General features: G+C 37.3%; 1 long non-coding RNA gene across 1 annotated transcript; it reads right to left on the bottom strand.

The window, feature by feature from the left end:
* Window positions 1–6,005: 6,005 nt before the first annotated feature.
* LOC148697005 (uncharacterized) lies at window positions 6,006–7,597 on the bottom strand. The gene is made up of 3 exons (XR_015962067.1): window positions 7,331–7,597; window positions 7,156–7,229; window positions 6,006–6,197 (listed from the first exon to the last, which is right to left on the bottom strand). It is a non-coding gene; the product is annotated as an uncharacterized LOC148697005 (long non-coding RNA).
* Window positions 7,598–15,737: the final 8,140 nt, after the last annotated feature.

The raw sequence follows: 15,737 nt of genomic DNA, 5'->3' as shown, positions 1-15,737 counted from the left end.
CACCACCAAACTTCCCTAAATCCATCCCCAACCCAAAATAACATCCAGAAATTCCTTAAACCATCTCTGCCGCAGCAAGGAAAGGAGAAAGAGGAGCTTGGACGCGCAGAAATTCAAGTGGATTCGTTGTGCGTTCTAGGTGTAATCAATCTTTTGTTCCTTATGTTTAAACTTAATTTTATTTCTCTTTCTGTGAACATGAGAGGCTAAATCCCTAATTAGCTAGGGGGTGATTCGAAACTATGTTTATGCTTGTATTATGATTTGATTACCTTTGGTTGGAATTTCATGTATTGTGGATTCAATTTGTTTAATTGCTTGATTGATAACTTATTTGTGTATGTTTATTGAGAGTGCACGCTTAATTTTCATGCATGAATATGACGCTAGAATATAAGTGAATTTTACCTAATAGTTATGAACTTATATTCACAAGTAGTGGAGGTTGCTTATAAACAATCGCGTTAAATGAATTCTTGGGACTAGTTTCATGCTTATCATAGTAACGAATGCCTCGTCAACACTTATGATTTCCAAAGAACGTAATGATTCTAACTTGTATCTTTATCATGCTGTTCATATAGAGAACTTGTTAGGAATAATTTGTTTGCGATGCATATTCATCCAATTCAATGATTCTAGGGAAATCTGAAGGTTAATTTAAGCGGACCTAATTAACCCGGAGTGTTGAGTTTCATAATTCATCGAAAGACCAACTGAAAATCATCTTGTATGCAAGTGTGACATGTGTGGAGAAAAACCTTCTAGCTAGCATTCCATCCATATTTTCATCAAATTCATCTTTACAATCTGCCCTTAATTACAATCTGTGCATTTTATTTAATTTCGTCAAAAAACTCAATCCCCCTTTACTTTAGTGTCCAATTTAGTTAGAAAGTGTCTTAGTTTGTGTTTCTAAGTGTTTTGAATCAATTTATTTCCCAAATTCGTCTAAAGTAGTCAAAGTGCTCAAAACTGCCCAGAAAGTGTTTTTAAGGCAGTTTTGAGTGTTTTGGTGCTGTTTTGAGTCTTTTGATTTGTTTTAGTGTTTTAAGTGTTTAGTTTTGCATTCTTTGAGTCTAGTTTAGTGTTTTAACCTTTGTTTTAAGTTTTTGAGTCAGTTTCCAAGTGATTTAGTAATCCCTCCTAATCCCCGGTTTAGAACGATCCCTACTTACATTCTTCACTACAATTGATAAAAAGAGGGTTTAATTTGTGTGTTTATTTAGTTCGCATCAGATGTCGAATAGAGAAATCAAGCAAATCTTGGAGAAGACCGTTGGACCAACAAGAAAAGATTGGAGTGTGCGTTTGGAGGATGCATTATGGGCCTATAGGACGGCATACAAGACACCAATAGGCATGTCCCCTTTTCGGCTAGTGTATGGAAAGCCTTGTCATCTCCCCGTGGAGTTGGAACACAAGGCTCATTGGGCGATCAAGACATTCAACATGGACATAGATGCGGCTGGAATGCATAGGAAGTTGCAATTGAACGAACTTGAGGAGCTAAGGCGTGAAGCATATGAGAATGCTTGCATTTACAAGGAAAAGACCAAGGCTTTTCATGACAAGATGATCCGAAGCAAAACATTCTCCATAGGGCAAAAAGTTTTACTTTTTAATTCTCGCTTACGTTTATTTCCTGGTAAGTTACGTTCTAAGTGGATTGGACCTTTTGTTGTTACTAATGTTTTTCCATATGGCGCAGTTCAAATTCAAAGCTTGAGGAATGGCCAAGAATTCAAGGTGAATGGGCATCGTTTGAAGCCCTATTATGCAAATGTGGAAGGGCAGATTGTGGAGGACAATACCCTCCATGCCGTGGGCTCTAAGTGAGGCTAAGAAGCATGTTCGTCCGGCTGCACGACGTTAAAGCAAGCGCTTCTTGGGAGGCAACCCATGCATTCAACTAGAGAGGATTTGGGCAATTCACCAATTCATGCTACAAAATCAGATTTGCGTTCCTCAATCCCTATCTCTTTATTGTTTTTATTTCTTCATGTTAGTTAGTTTATATTGTTTGGTTGATTGTGTGTTTTGTTTGAAACATTGAGGACAATGTTTGATTTAAGTGTGGGGGGGGTAAACAAGTGTTTTTGCATGATTTTACATGATTTTCGTGGGATTTTATCACCTATCACTTATAATGTTGTTTCTCACTGTTTTTAAGTGTTTTTAGAGTGTTTTGGAGTGTTTTAATGTCTTTTGATCAGAAAATCCGAAAATTTACAAAAAAAATTGCAAAAGAGTTTTGAAAAACCCCAAAAAGAGTTGTTTTAAAGTTGTTTTTGTGTGTTTGTTTGGGTCTTAGGTCACCTTCCAACACAATGATGAGGATTTGGTTTTAAATTTCATGACTATTAAAGAATGTTGTAAACATGGATGGAAGTTGATTTATGCTTTGGTTTATGCTTGGTTATGGTTATAGCTTATGAATTCACATGTAATTACAAAAAGAAAATCAGTTTTTGTAACATGCTTGAAGGAAGGAACTCAAACTAAAGCTACATCCTTGTGAGACTTGAGCCTATAACGTTCTTTGGAGAGTATAAATCTGTGATTTCTTGTTTTCTAAAGTCGTTGCATGATCTCATCATTCTTTGCTTGGTTGCTACTTGGAATGCATTTCATTATAGTTCCAAATACTAGAACTCATGCCTAATTCATTCAAAGCATGATATTGATTGCATAACATACAATAAGATGAAGTTGTTAGTCAAGCCAAAGCCAAAAAGCCTATCCCTTTTCACATGTATTGTAGGATTACCCCTTTTGAGCCTTTTCAAGCTTATTTTCTTTGTTAACCACATTATCCTTACCTAGCCTAGATTAGGACTTTCCATACCTTTGTTCTTAAAGGATAGTGAAGCATGACTTAGAATGAACTCCTTTTGATCAATATATTGCAGAAAATAAGTGTGGGGGAAGATAATAGGGCACGGCCAAAGAATGAAATAAAGAAAAAAATTCGTGGAAAAATAAAAAGAAAATAGAAAAGTGTTGCAAAGAAAGAAAAAGAGTTGAAAAATAAGTGAGAATGATCTCACAAGTATTGGTTATTGAAGGAAGGATCTGATGCGAACTATATAAGCACACAAATTAAAACCCTCTTTTGACAATTGTAGTATATGAATAAGTAGGGATCGTTCTTAACCGGGGATTAGGAGGGATTGCAAAATCACTTGGAAACTGACTCAAAAACGTAAAACACAAGTTAAAACACTAAACTAGACTCAAAGAATGCAAAACTAAACAATAAAACACTAAAACAAACCAAAAGACTCAAAACAGCCCCAAAACACTCAAAACTGCCTTAAAAACACAATCTGGGCAGTTTTGAGCACTCTGACTATTTTGGACGAATTTGGGTAATAAATTGAATCAAAACACTTAGAAACACAAACTAAGACACTTTCTAACTAAATTGGACACTAAAGTAAAGGGGATTGAGGTTTTGACGAAATTAAACAAATAGCACAGAATGTAATTCAAACAGATTTTAAATATGAATTTGATGGAAATATGGATGAATGCTAGCTAGAAGGTTCTTCTCCACACGTCACACTTGCATACAAGATGATTTTCAGTTGGTCTTTCGATAAATTATGAAACTCAACACCCCGGGTTAATTAGGTCCGCTTAAATTAACCTTCAAGTTCTCCTTAAGTTAACAAATTGGATGGGACAGCGCATACGCAATTCAAAACATTCTCCAAAAGTCCTTTACGTGAAAAGCACAATAAAGATACAATCAAAGATCATTAAGCAACATGAAAACTATAAGTGTTGACGAGGCATTCGTTACTATGATGAGCATGAAACTAGTGCCAATAATTCATTTAACGCGATTGTTTATAAGCAACCTCCACTACTTGTGAATATAAGTTCATAACTATTAGGTGAAATTCACTTATATTCTAGCGTCATATTCATGCATGAAAATTAAGCGTGCACTCTCAATAAACATACACAAATAAGTTATCAATCAAGCAGTTAAACAAATTGAATCCACAATTCATGAAATTCCAACCAAAGGTAATCAATTCATATTGCAAGCATAAACATGGTTTCGAATCACCCCCTAGCTAACTAGGGATTTAGCCTCTCATGTTCACAGAAAGAGAAATAAAATTGAATTTAAACATAAAGATTAAAAGATTGATTACACCTAGAACGCCCAACGAATCCACTTGAATTTCTGCGCGTCTAAGCTCCTCTTTCTTCTTCTCCTTGCTGCGGCAGAGATGGTTTAGGGGGTTTTTGGATGTTATTTTGGGTTAGGGATGGATTTAGGGAGATGTGGTGGTGCGGCAAGGAGGTGGGAAGGTGTATGGAGGTTGGGAATGGTGGCTGGAAAGGTGGAGTGGCTGCGGCTAGGTTGGGTAATGGCTGGAATGGATGGGAAAAGGTGCGGCTGTTGGGAGAAGATGGAAAGGTTCTTGCGGCTGAGAGGTTTTGTGAGTGAATAGCTGAAATGGAATGAATGAGAGAATACCTAGGGTGAAAATAGAGGCTACGGCTGAGATGTGGAATTAGGGTCCTTAGGGTTTATGGATGATGGGAGTGACGGCTTAGATGTGTGTGATGAAAAGAATGCATGAAAACTCTCCCTAGGGTGCGGCTAAATGGTGGATTACCTAGGGTTTTCAGAAATCTCCACCCTAATTTATTTTGGTTAATTAAAATTAAGTTAACGACTGCTAGAATTAGGGAATTAAATCAGAAATTAAAGGGGATGGCTACAAGGTGCGGCTAGGGTTTAGGTTAGGAGAGGGAAATAGGGTTTAAGTGCACAACATTGGACAAAAATGCCCCCCCTTGCACGGCAAGGGAAGGGGATTAGGGTTAATGCACGGCAAGGTTGTGTAAGTGGGCTTAGGGCCTTCGTTTTGTGTCCTAAAGTGCCTACAAGGCCTTCAAAGTGGCTAGAAAATACGGACGTTTAAGATTAGGAAAGGTTACCAAAACGGGAAACCTAGGGTTAACTTTCCTACTTCAAGTAGGAATCCTTGTTTGAGTAGGAATCCTCGTTTTGGTAGGAATTCATCGTTGGAGTAGGAATTCATCGTTTCTTCAAGTCTTCAACTCATTCATTCCTCTTTTGCTCCAAAAGGCTCCAATTTGCATCTTCTTGCACACTTTGGCCTTATAATCTGAAAATACACAAAAATGACTTTAAACACTAAAATAACTAAGGAAACACAACATAAATGCACGAGAACAAGCTAATTAAGTCGCATGAATATGCTCCTATCAGGGTCCAAAAGAGTGAATTTGACCCTAGTTGTTGCATGAATCTTCCCTTGTGTTTAAAAGTTGATTTCTGCCATTAAAAGTGAGTTTAAGTGTCAATTTCATTACTTTGCTTCCTATTACTTTAAGAACCTTTGTTTTACTTTACCTTTCTTTGTTAAACCATTACCCTTAGCCCCGTTACAACCCTCAACTTCTATCTTGATGTTATGTGTTCAATTTGTGGAGTTTGAATTTGGTATGAGCATATGGAATCACTGGTTCTCATTCTAAGTAGTAGCATTCCATTCATGAGATCATATTCATGTCATTGTCGTAAATCCAGAAAATGCTTTCTTTGATATAACATATGTGAGTGTTAGAATTCATATTTACATCAATCTTCTCATATATACCTAGTGTAGGGTGTGGAGTTAGAAAATCTGTGTGAAAATTGAGTGCATTCTAGTAAGGAATTGAAGGAATTCTCTAAGGCATGTTACTACATTCAAAATGTTGTTTTAATTGATTAAATGTGAACTAATAAGTGGTAACCATGATTAAGTGTTTGTTGAAGTGTAAAGTAAGCTAAATGTCGTGGGAATGATGTTCTATATTGTGTCATGTTCGTTTGAAATACCTGAGATACATGTTGGAAGGTTTAGAATGTGTTTTGGTTTGTTTTTAGTTTCTTTCGTTTTGTTTTGCTCGAGGACTAGCAAAAGCTAAGTGTGGGGGAATTTGATAGGAGCATATTTAGGCGACTTACTTTGACACACCCCGTCCCGAAGGAGGGCATGCTGGCCGTCACGTGAGAGTGACGTAACCATTTACACAGTTCGGAAGCTTTAAAATATACAACTTCTAAGATGAACCACCCGAAGGTGAGTTCTCATTTGGTCCATTCTGTCAGAACACCGTTGAATTTCCTCGTAGTTACCACACCTTTGCAATTCTTGAACCTGGAGGGGCGCAAAACCAAAATTGAGTGGGTCAGTAAAACAATTCTTTTCCAAATCCAAACACTTCTCAAAACGTTGTAACCCCTCTCCGTAAAACCTGTATACTTTCTCAGAAAATAAACATATATACGTATGTATAGATATGTCAGTCATGCTCCAAAGTATGCCATTCATGCTTGAGAATATGCCACATCAGAATCTCATAATAAATGTAAATGCTCAAGCATAACTCATATCAATGTCATATAATCTGGCAGCCGAGAGTCACCTAACGTGACCTGTACGGCTGCATATAGAGCTCAAATCTCAAACTCAATAACTGAATCTGCACACGAGTCGGAACCACCTAACGTGGTCTGTACGACAGGCTTGGTGTAATATATATATATGCTCTAGTGCTACGATCACGTGAAACTGTGCGATAAATCGCGGGTCACCTACGAGTCGGAACCACCTAATGTGGTATGTACGACAGGCCTAGGCACCTAACTTGGATCCAAGGCGAGCATGCGGTGCGGGAGGTGAACATACACGTGAAGGCTATGCCCCTAACTCTGGGCGGGAGCACTAACACCGGGGGTGCAGATTATGAGCTCTCTAAGCATCTCAAGCTACTACTGAAATACAAACAGGAATACCACTTACCTGGCACTTACCTGTGCGTCCACAGCACCAAATACACATATATAAATTTATGCCACTACTAATGCATGTGATGATAGTATTTCAATCGTATTCCAAACGTATTTCATACGTATATCAAATGTATTTCAAATGTAGCTTACCTGGGCCTCCTCAGCACCATGCAACAGTATGCATAATTATGGTAATGCACATATTAAAATATGATGCATATATGACAGGATATTTAATTCGTATTTCTTTTAAAATACGTTTTCTGGGAAATACGTCAAGCATACGTATATATATATATACTGAAAAGTAACTGCCCACTCACTGATCACATCGACGTCTCGTAGGTCCCTGAGCCTCCCCTAGATTGGTTACATTCTTCTTCTGTATAATTTTCACCTATACAAACAGTAACCAACTTGACGTTATTTAACGCACATACACCAAACATTCGTCCATAACTTTCTCATACGTTGCTCAATTTGGGTGTATGAATATACCACGGTGATCTACACGACGTCACGAACACGTGAAAATTTTCAAAACTCAATTTGGAGCTCTCACGCGCCCCCACGCGCCATGTTCACGCGCTGCCCACGCGCGCGTCTTCTTCCTCGCGTCGCCGGACTGGTTTCGCCGGAGGTGGGTGTTTTGCCGGAATTTCTGGGTAAATTTCAAAGTGTCATAACTTCTTCATTTCTTAACCATTTTCGACGTACTATATATCAAAATAAAGGTATTGACGAGACGAACACATCCATACCTGCCTTGACCTCTAACTCGGTGTGGATTCACCAGAAAAAGCCCCAAAAGCTCCGGCCAAACTTTGAACTTGTCGTTCTCCGTGTTCCTACGTACATTTTTCACGTAATTTATACCAAAATGAAGCCCTAATCATAATCTACCACGTTGGACTAGTTTTAGGGCCTAAAAACAACGGAATCAAACTTTTCCAAAAATACGAAAATTCGGCCGAACTTACAGTTCGTGATCCCGACGTCCAAATCCTTCAAACGAAGCACTCCGAGCTTCCTTAGGACCTCACCAAGCTTCCTACAAGCTTCAAAATCCCAAAAAACATGAAGTTTTACGTGTGCATGAACAGTGCACACGCACAGTGAAATTGAAATCCATGTTTTCCGAAGTGAAACTCACCTGAAATTGGTACCATCGTGTTCGTGTGGTCTTCAGGAGTACGATGGTGGTCTTAGATCCTTCGTTGGTATAGTTTTAGGGTGGTTTGTGGGTGGTCCGTGTGAGTTCGAAGGAGAGAGAGAGAGAACTGACAGAGAGAATGAGAGGTTTGTGAGGGAGGAGAGAGAGAGAGATAAGATGCAGAAATGGGGGAGAGATTTGAGGGATGTGGGATCCTACCCAATCCCCAAATCATCAAGTTATAACATATAAACCTAGTTCTAAGTCTTAAATTTAAGTTCCTAAAACTAATGAATATTCCAATTAACATTAGTTTAGGAACTTCAGATAAAAACCAATGCCAACTTTACGCCCCTTAGTCCCGTTTAAGGGCATTTTCATAACTTCACGTCCTCGGAATTAAAAATTCCGGGACGGGTTGTGACATACTTAGCTTGTTTTAGTGCATTTATATTGTTAATTCATAGTTGTTTTAGTAGTTTAAGCCATTTTCGTGTGTTTTTAGGTTCATATGGCTAAGGAAGCAAAAATATGCATTTTGGAGCATTTTGGAGCAAAATTGGACTTGGAATGGATAGCTTATGTTTGGAGCAAAAGGAATGGACGAAATTGAAGACCTAATGAAGTTAGGATTCCTAATCACAAGAGGATTCTTAATCACAAGAGGATTCCTAATCACAAGAGGATTTCCTAATCACAAGAGGATTCCTAATCAAATGAGGAATCCTAGTCAAAGAAGGTTTCCTACTTGAAGTAGGAAAGTTAAGCCAAGGTTTCCTATTTTGGTTTAATCTTTCCTAATCCTTAAAGACTCCATATTTCAGCAAGATTAAAGGCTCCTACCTATTCTAGGTCACAAAAACAACATCCCTTGCAGCCTTAGGACAATGCCGTGTGTTTTCTTGTGTCTCCCTTCCTTGCCGTGCAAGGAAGGGCTTTGTTCCCTATTTTAAACACTTAAACACTTTCCTTTCTCATACCTATTTTAGCCATATCTCACATACCCTTTTATATTCCTAAATCCTTGCCTAAATTCAGAAATAAAAGACATTCCCTTTCTCTCTAACCTTTGCCGCAAGTCACATTCCTATTTCTTTCAATTTCTGATTTTGTGTTTCCTATTCTTCAAAGATTTAGAATTAATTCCTTTCCTAAACCAAGTAATAAAGCCTTTAGGTCTTTTCTTCCTTATATATACTCTTGTGCCGCACCCTTAGAAAGCTAATCCCCCATTCTACACAACCAGCCTTCATTCACAAACACATCCAATTCTGCCGCAGCTTTCCATCCAAATTTCCACCATCCCTCGACTTCCAAACCATATCCAAACCACCCTACACCACCACTAAGCCTTGCCGCACCACCATACTTCCATAAACCCACATTAAATCTAGAAACTTATCCAAAAACCCACCTTAGCACTTGTGCCGTGACCTAGCAAAGAAGAGGAGAAAGAAGACGAAGCCTTGGACGTTTATGCATTCGAGTTGGAGTGTTGGAACGCTTCTAGGTGTAATCTATCTTTTATTTTCAATGTTTAATTCTAATTTCCTTTGTTTTGTTATGAACATGAGAGGCTAAACTCGTTTTAGCCTAGGGATGCTTTAAGGCCATGATTATATTTATAATATGAGTTGATAAATTCCAGTTGTGATTTCATAAATTGTGAATGCAATTTACTTAACCGTTTGATGGATAACTTATTCTTGTATGTTGATTAGGGAGGCCTACTTAATTTGCAAGCTTGAATTTGGTGCTAGAATATAAGGGTGTTTCACATAATCGTTACAAACTTATATTCACAAGTAGTTACGGTTGTTTTCACAATCATGTTAAGTAAATTCCTAGCATGCGTATCATGATGTCATAGTTACAAGTGCTTTGTCAATACTTATGATTTCCATTGAACGCAATGATCTTTGATTGTATCTCTATTATGATGTCATGTAGGGGACTTTTGAAGAATGCATTGGGTTGTCGTATGATGTCATCCAATCCAATAACTTAAGGGAAATCTGAGGGTTAATTAGTGATGTCACGGTTAATCTGGGGTATTGAGGTTCATGGTTTATCGGAATAGCAACTGGAAATCAACTTATGTTTGAATGTATCATGTGTGGAGAAGTATCCCTTGGCTAGTTCATCATCCATTGGTTTTACTCAAATTCGTCCAAAAATCTGTTTTAAGTTTTAAGTTACTTGTTTTCTTTTAAATTCGTCCAAAAACAAATCCCCCTTTCTTACTTATTCCAAATATTTCCAAAAGTGTGTTTTAGAGCAAATTGGTGTTAAGTGTTCAAAACTGCCCAGATTGTGTTTTTAAGGCAGTTTTGAGTGTTTTGCTGCTGTTTTGAGTCTTTTGGTTTGTTCTAGTATTCTAGTGTTTAGTTTTACATTCTTTGAGTCTAGTTTAGTGTTTTAACCTTTGTTTTACGTTTTTGAGTCAGTTTTCAAGTGTTTTAGCAACCCCCTCCTGATCCCCGGTTTAGAACGATCCCTACTTATACATATACTACAATTGTCAAAAGAGGGTTTAATTTGTGTGCTTATATAATTCGCATCAGTTGTCGTATGATGTCATCCAATCCACTAACTTAAGGGAAATCTGAGGGTTAATTAGTGATGTCACGGTTAATCTGGGGTGTTGAGGTTCATGGTTTATCGGAAAAGCAACTGGAAATCAATTTATGTTTGAATGTATCATGTGTGGAGAAGTATCCCTTGGCAATCCGATCATCCATTGGTTTTTCTTAAATTCGTCCAAAATCTGTTTTAAAGTTTTAAGTTACTTGTTTTCTTTTAAATTCGTCCAAATTCAAAACCCCTTTTCTTACTTGTTCCAAATCTGTCCAAAAGAGTCTTTTTGAGTCTTTAGAGTCAAAACTAAGTGTATTTTCGTCCAAATTAAGTCCTAGAGTCTAAATGGAGTCTTTTTGGTTGTTTTGAGTAGTTTTGAGTCTTTAAAGTTTGTTTTTGGTCATACAAGTTAGTAAGAGTCTTGTGAGTTTATTTAAAGTGTTTTAAAGCATATTTTCACATCTTTGAGTCAATTTTCATTAGATTAGCAATCCCTCCTAATCCCCGGCCTAGAACGATCCCTACTTATATCTATACTACAATTGTCAAAAAGAGGGTTTAATTTGAGTGCTATCTTTTATCACATCACACACAAGAGCAAACAAGATAAGTAACCAACTTAATAGACTCGGCACAAGTAAGAAAATAAGGCGCCTATACACAGCACAAAAACAAAACACACACACACGGTGCAAAATTTAAAACAAAACAGAAACTAAACAATTTAAACAAGACTCAAGACAAGGGATTAGCAACTTTGCTAATCCCGGGCAACGGCGCCAAAAATTTGATGCGTTACGAATGTGACACACAAATTAAACCCTATTTGTGACAATTGTAGTAATGATGTAAGTAGGGATCGTTCTAACCGGGGATTAACTAGGGGTGCTAATCTAATATAAATTGACTCAAAAACACAAAAACTAAACTTAAATACTCTAACTAGACTACTATTACTCAAAACAGATTTGAAACACTCAAAACTGCCTAAAACAACTAAATTGACTCAAACAGCAACTAAAACTTGATTTGGACGAATTTGAAAGTGCTTATGACTCAAAATACTTAAAAACACCAAATAAGACAGATTATAAAGACTAAGACTTAACAAAATATGGGGGGATTGTGTTTGGACGAAATTAAATTAAATGGACAGATTTTAAAGAAAACAGATTGTAAGACAAATTTGTGATGAATCAATGGATGATGGAATAGCTAAGGGGTTCTTCTCCACACATGAAATATATGCAACGTAAATCAATTTCCAGTTATCAATTCAATAAGTTATGAACCTCGACACTCCAAGTTAATTAGGTCCACTTAAATTAACCTTCAGATTTCCCTAGAATCATTGAATTGGATGAATATGCATCTCAACCAAATTATTCCTAGCAAGTTCTCTATATGAACAGCATGATAAAGACACAAGTTAGAATCATTACGTTATTTGGAAATCATAAGCATCGACAAGGCATTTGTAACTATGAAAAACATGATACTCCTGCCAGGAATCTACTTAACACGATCGTGACTAGCGACCTTCACTACTTGCGAATATAAATTCATAACGATTAGGTGAAACAAACTTATACCCTAGCACCAGATTCAAGCATGCAAATTAAGCGTGCACTCTCAATCAACATACAAGAATAAGTTCTAAATCAAACGGTTAAGCAAATTGTATTCACGACTTATGCAACGATAACTGGAAGTAATCAACTTATTTCACATATATAATCATGGTTTCGAATACACCCTTAGCCAAAACGAATTTAGCCAATCATACTCAAAACAAAACAAAGATTACATGATTTAGACATTGAAATATAAGATAGAATACACCTAAAATTGTTCAACAACTCAGAATGAAGAGCCAAACAATTGAGTGAATCTGTCTCCTTTCCCTTGCTTACAGCAGATTGGGTGATGATGGTTTCTGGATTGTTTTGATGATGTAGAATGAATTTTGGGGTGTTTAGAGGTAGGGCAAGGGATGTAGGTTGATGCGAAAATTGTTAAGCACACAAATTAACCCTTTTGTTGTCAAATTGTAGTAAGGATTCAAGTAGGGATCGTTTTGGACCGGGGATTAGGAGGGCTTGCTAAAACCTCTAAACTGACTTAAAAACATAAAAACAAAGTTAAAAACGTTCACGAAGACTCAAAGGACTCAAAACAAGTTTAAAAGACTCAAAACTGCCTAAAAACACTAAATAGGCAGTTTCTGACCTTAAACACAATTTTGGACGAATTTAAGGTTATGGTTTGACTCAAAACACTTTAAAACATAAACTAAACAGATTCTAAACACTATAGAACAAGAAAGTAAAGGGGGGTTTTGATTTGACGAAAATTGAAATAACAAAACATGTTATAAAACTAGGCAGATTGTAAAACGAATTTTGAAAACAAGATGATGGATGGATTAGTTAGAGGTCCATTCTCCACACATGACATATTTGTATATGAATCGATTTTCCAATTGCTTTTCACTAACTATGATGCTCAACACCCCAAGTTAACCGTGATGCACTAATTAACCATCGGATTTCCTTATGTCATTAAATTGGATGATGCATGCGACAATTCAAATTATTCTCCAACGGTCCTCAACATGAATGCATAGAAGAGATACAGTGAGAGATTATTATGCTCCATGAAAATCATAAGTGTTGACGAGGCAATTGTAACTATGAATGCATGATACTCTTGCCAAGAATTCAATTAACGCGGTTGTGACTAGCAACCTTCACTACTCATGTTTATAAACTTGTGACGATTAGGTGAAACTTGTTTATAAACTAGCATCAAGTTCATGCATGAAAACTAAGTATGCATCCGTAATCAACATACAAGAACAAGTTTTTAATAAACAGATAATTGAATTGCAATCACCACTTAACAAATCACAATTGGAAGAAATCAATTCATATTTCAAACATGTTCATGGCTTCAAACTTTCCCCTAACTAATTAGGGGTTTAGCCACTCATGATTACAGCAAACTCAGAGATTAATAACAAAGTAAACATTGAAAACAAGAACGAAGCACACCTAAGAACGCCCCAATCTGCAAGCATGAAACGTTCAAGGCCTCCTTCCTCTCCTAATTGCTGCGGCACAAGAGGTTTTTTGTGAGTTTTGGGGGTTATGAATGATATAGAATGATGGATTTAGGGTTGGGATGGATGTAGGGGACGGCAAAGGTTGGTTTTGGGCAGAAAATATGGAGAATGGTGAAGTATGGATGTGTTAGAGAGAAGGGATGAATTTCTGGCGTGAATGGTGAATGAATGAATGAGTTTGTGGCTGCAACAAGGAGGTTTTATTATAGGATTTCAGGAATTAAAACCCTAGGTTATTTAGGTAATCAGAATTTAAGTCAAAAGCTTTTAGAAATAGGAAATCAAATCAGAAAAGTGAAGGAAACTACCTAAAACCCACGGCAAAGGGATTAAACACAAAAGGAATGTGTTTTAATGCAATGGAATAGGAAAGAACCATCTCCCTTGCACGGCAAGGAAGAGGTAAGGTCAAGGGAAGTGCACGGCAAGGCTTGCATAGGAAATAAGTATGTGTTTAATTCCCCAAATCAATTCTAATAATCAGGAATTAAGTTAACTCCCTTTAGAATAGGTAATTGAAATCAGGAATTAGGGGAAAAGGGCTAAGTCTTGCGGCAAAGGGAGGAAAAGAAAGGGAAAGTGCAATTAAACTTGCAGATTTTGGGAGAAAAGGAATGTATAGGTGCGGCTAAGGCTTTTAAGAAAGGGATTGTGACATAATCTTGCAGATTTTGGGAGAGAAAAGGAAGGTTACTCACGGCACAATTTAGGACATGTCTAGGGCTTCTAGAACATGTGATTTAGGCAACCAACATTATTTGGAAACTTGCACAATTGGAAACCTTTCAAGAATAGAAACTCCCCATAATGGAAACTAGTTTCCAATTCTTGATTCCTCCTTCTTCCTTCGATTCTAGGCTCACTTGGTCTTTAATTTCGTCCAACACTTTGGCTCCAAGCACAAGCTATCCATCCTTAGCCCAAAAATGCTCCAAAAGTCTCCAAAATGCACTTCTTTGCTCCTTTAGCCCTTAGAACCTGAAAACATACGAAAATGACTTAAAAGACTTAAAGAACTAAGAAATAACAACGTAAATGCACAAGAACAAGCCAACTAAGTCGCCTAAATATGCTCCTATCATAGGTTGAGTGTGCATGAGTGTTTGATGGTTGGAAGGTGGTGGAGGACTCGGCAATGATGGTGGAAGAAGATGGAATGGCTGGTTGTGTTTCTGGGTTGTTTTGATGATGTTTTGGGATGAATGGATGTGTGTGGGAGTGAATGGACGAGTTTTGGTGGTGAATTCCCTCTAGGGTTCAGCCAAGGGCTGATTATAAGTGTTTTGGGAAGTTAACAACATACCTAATTAAGTTATAATTCAGATTTCCTAGTCTAAATAGAAAAGGTAAGTGAATAAAGTCCAATTAAAATCAGAAAAAGGGGATGCACGAATTTAAACAAATAAGGAATGTCCTTGCCTTGCAAGGAATCAGAAATTAAACCCCTTGCACAGCAAGGAAAGGGAATTTAAGGTAAGAAACGAAATTGGTGCAAAACAAGGAAGGAAAAGTCAATTCCTTGCAAGAAATCAGAAATTAGGACTTTAGGGAAAGTTTTAGAACTAGGAAAGTGAATTACACTAGGAAATAAGAAATTGAAAAATCTGGAAACACAAGGGGAGGTGCGGCATAAAGTTTAGGGAAAGGTAAGGCACAAAACAAGAGGTATTAGAATAAGGGAAAGGTCCTAACACATATGGAAAATAGGGAAGTTTACACAAAGAAAGGGAAACAACCTTCCTTGCACGGCAAGGAAGGGAAAGTTGCAAAGAACCTTTGTTTGTTGTCCAAGGGTGCTCGGGAGCCATCTTAAGTGCTAAAACTTAGAGCGTTCTTGATTTAGGAAAGGTCAACCAAAATAGGAAACTTTGGCTTAACTTTCCTACTTCAAGTAGGAATCCTTGTGTGATTAGGAATCCTCGTCCAACTAGGAATCCTCATGTGAGTGGGAAACCTCCTTCAATTTGGAAACCTTCTCGTAATTGGAATCCTTGTCGTAGTAGGAATCCTTGTGACATCAACTCTTCAATTTCGTCCATTCCTTTTGCTCC

The sequence above is a fragment of the Pyrus communis genome, chromosome 5, assembly GCF_041283825.1.
Source record: "Pyrus communis isolate YQ-2024b chromosome 5, ASM4128382v1, whole genome shotgun sequence".
Lineage (NCBI taxonomy): Eukaryota > Viridiplantae > Streptophyta > Magnoliopsida > Rosales > Rosaceae > Pyrus > Pyrus communis.
Note: the sequence above shows the minus strand (reverse complement) of the source record. Positions and strands in the feature narration are given on the sequence as shown.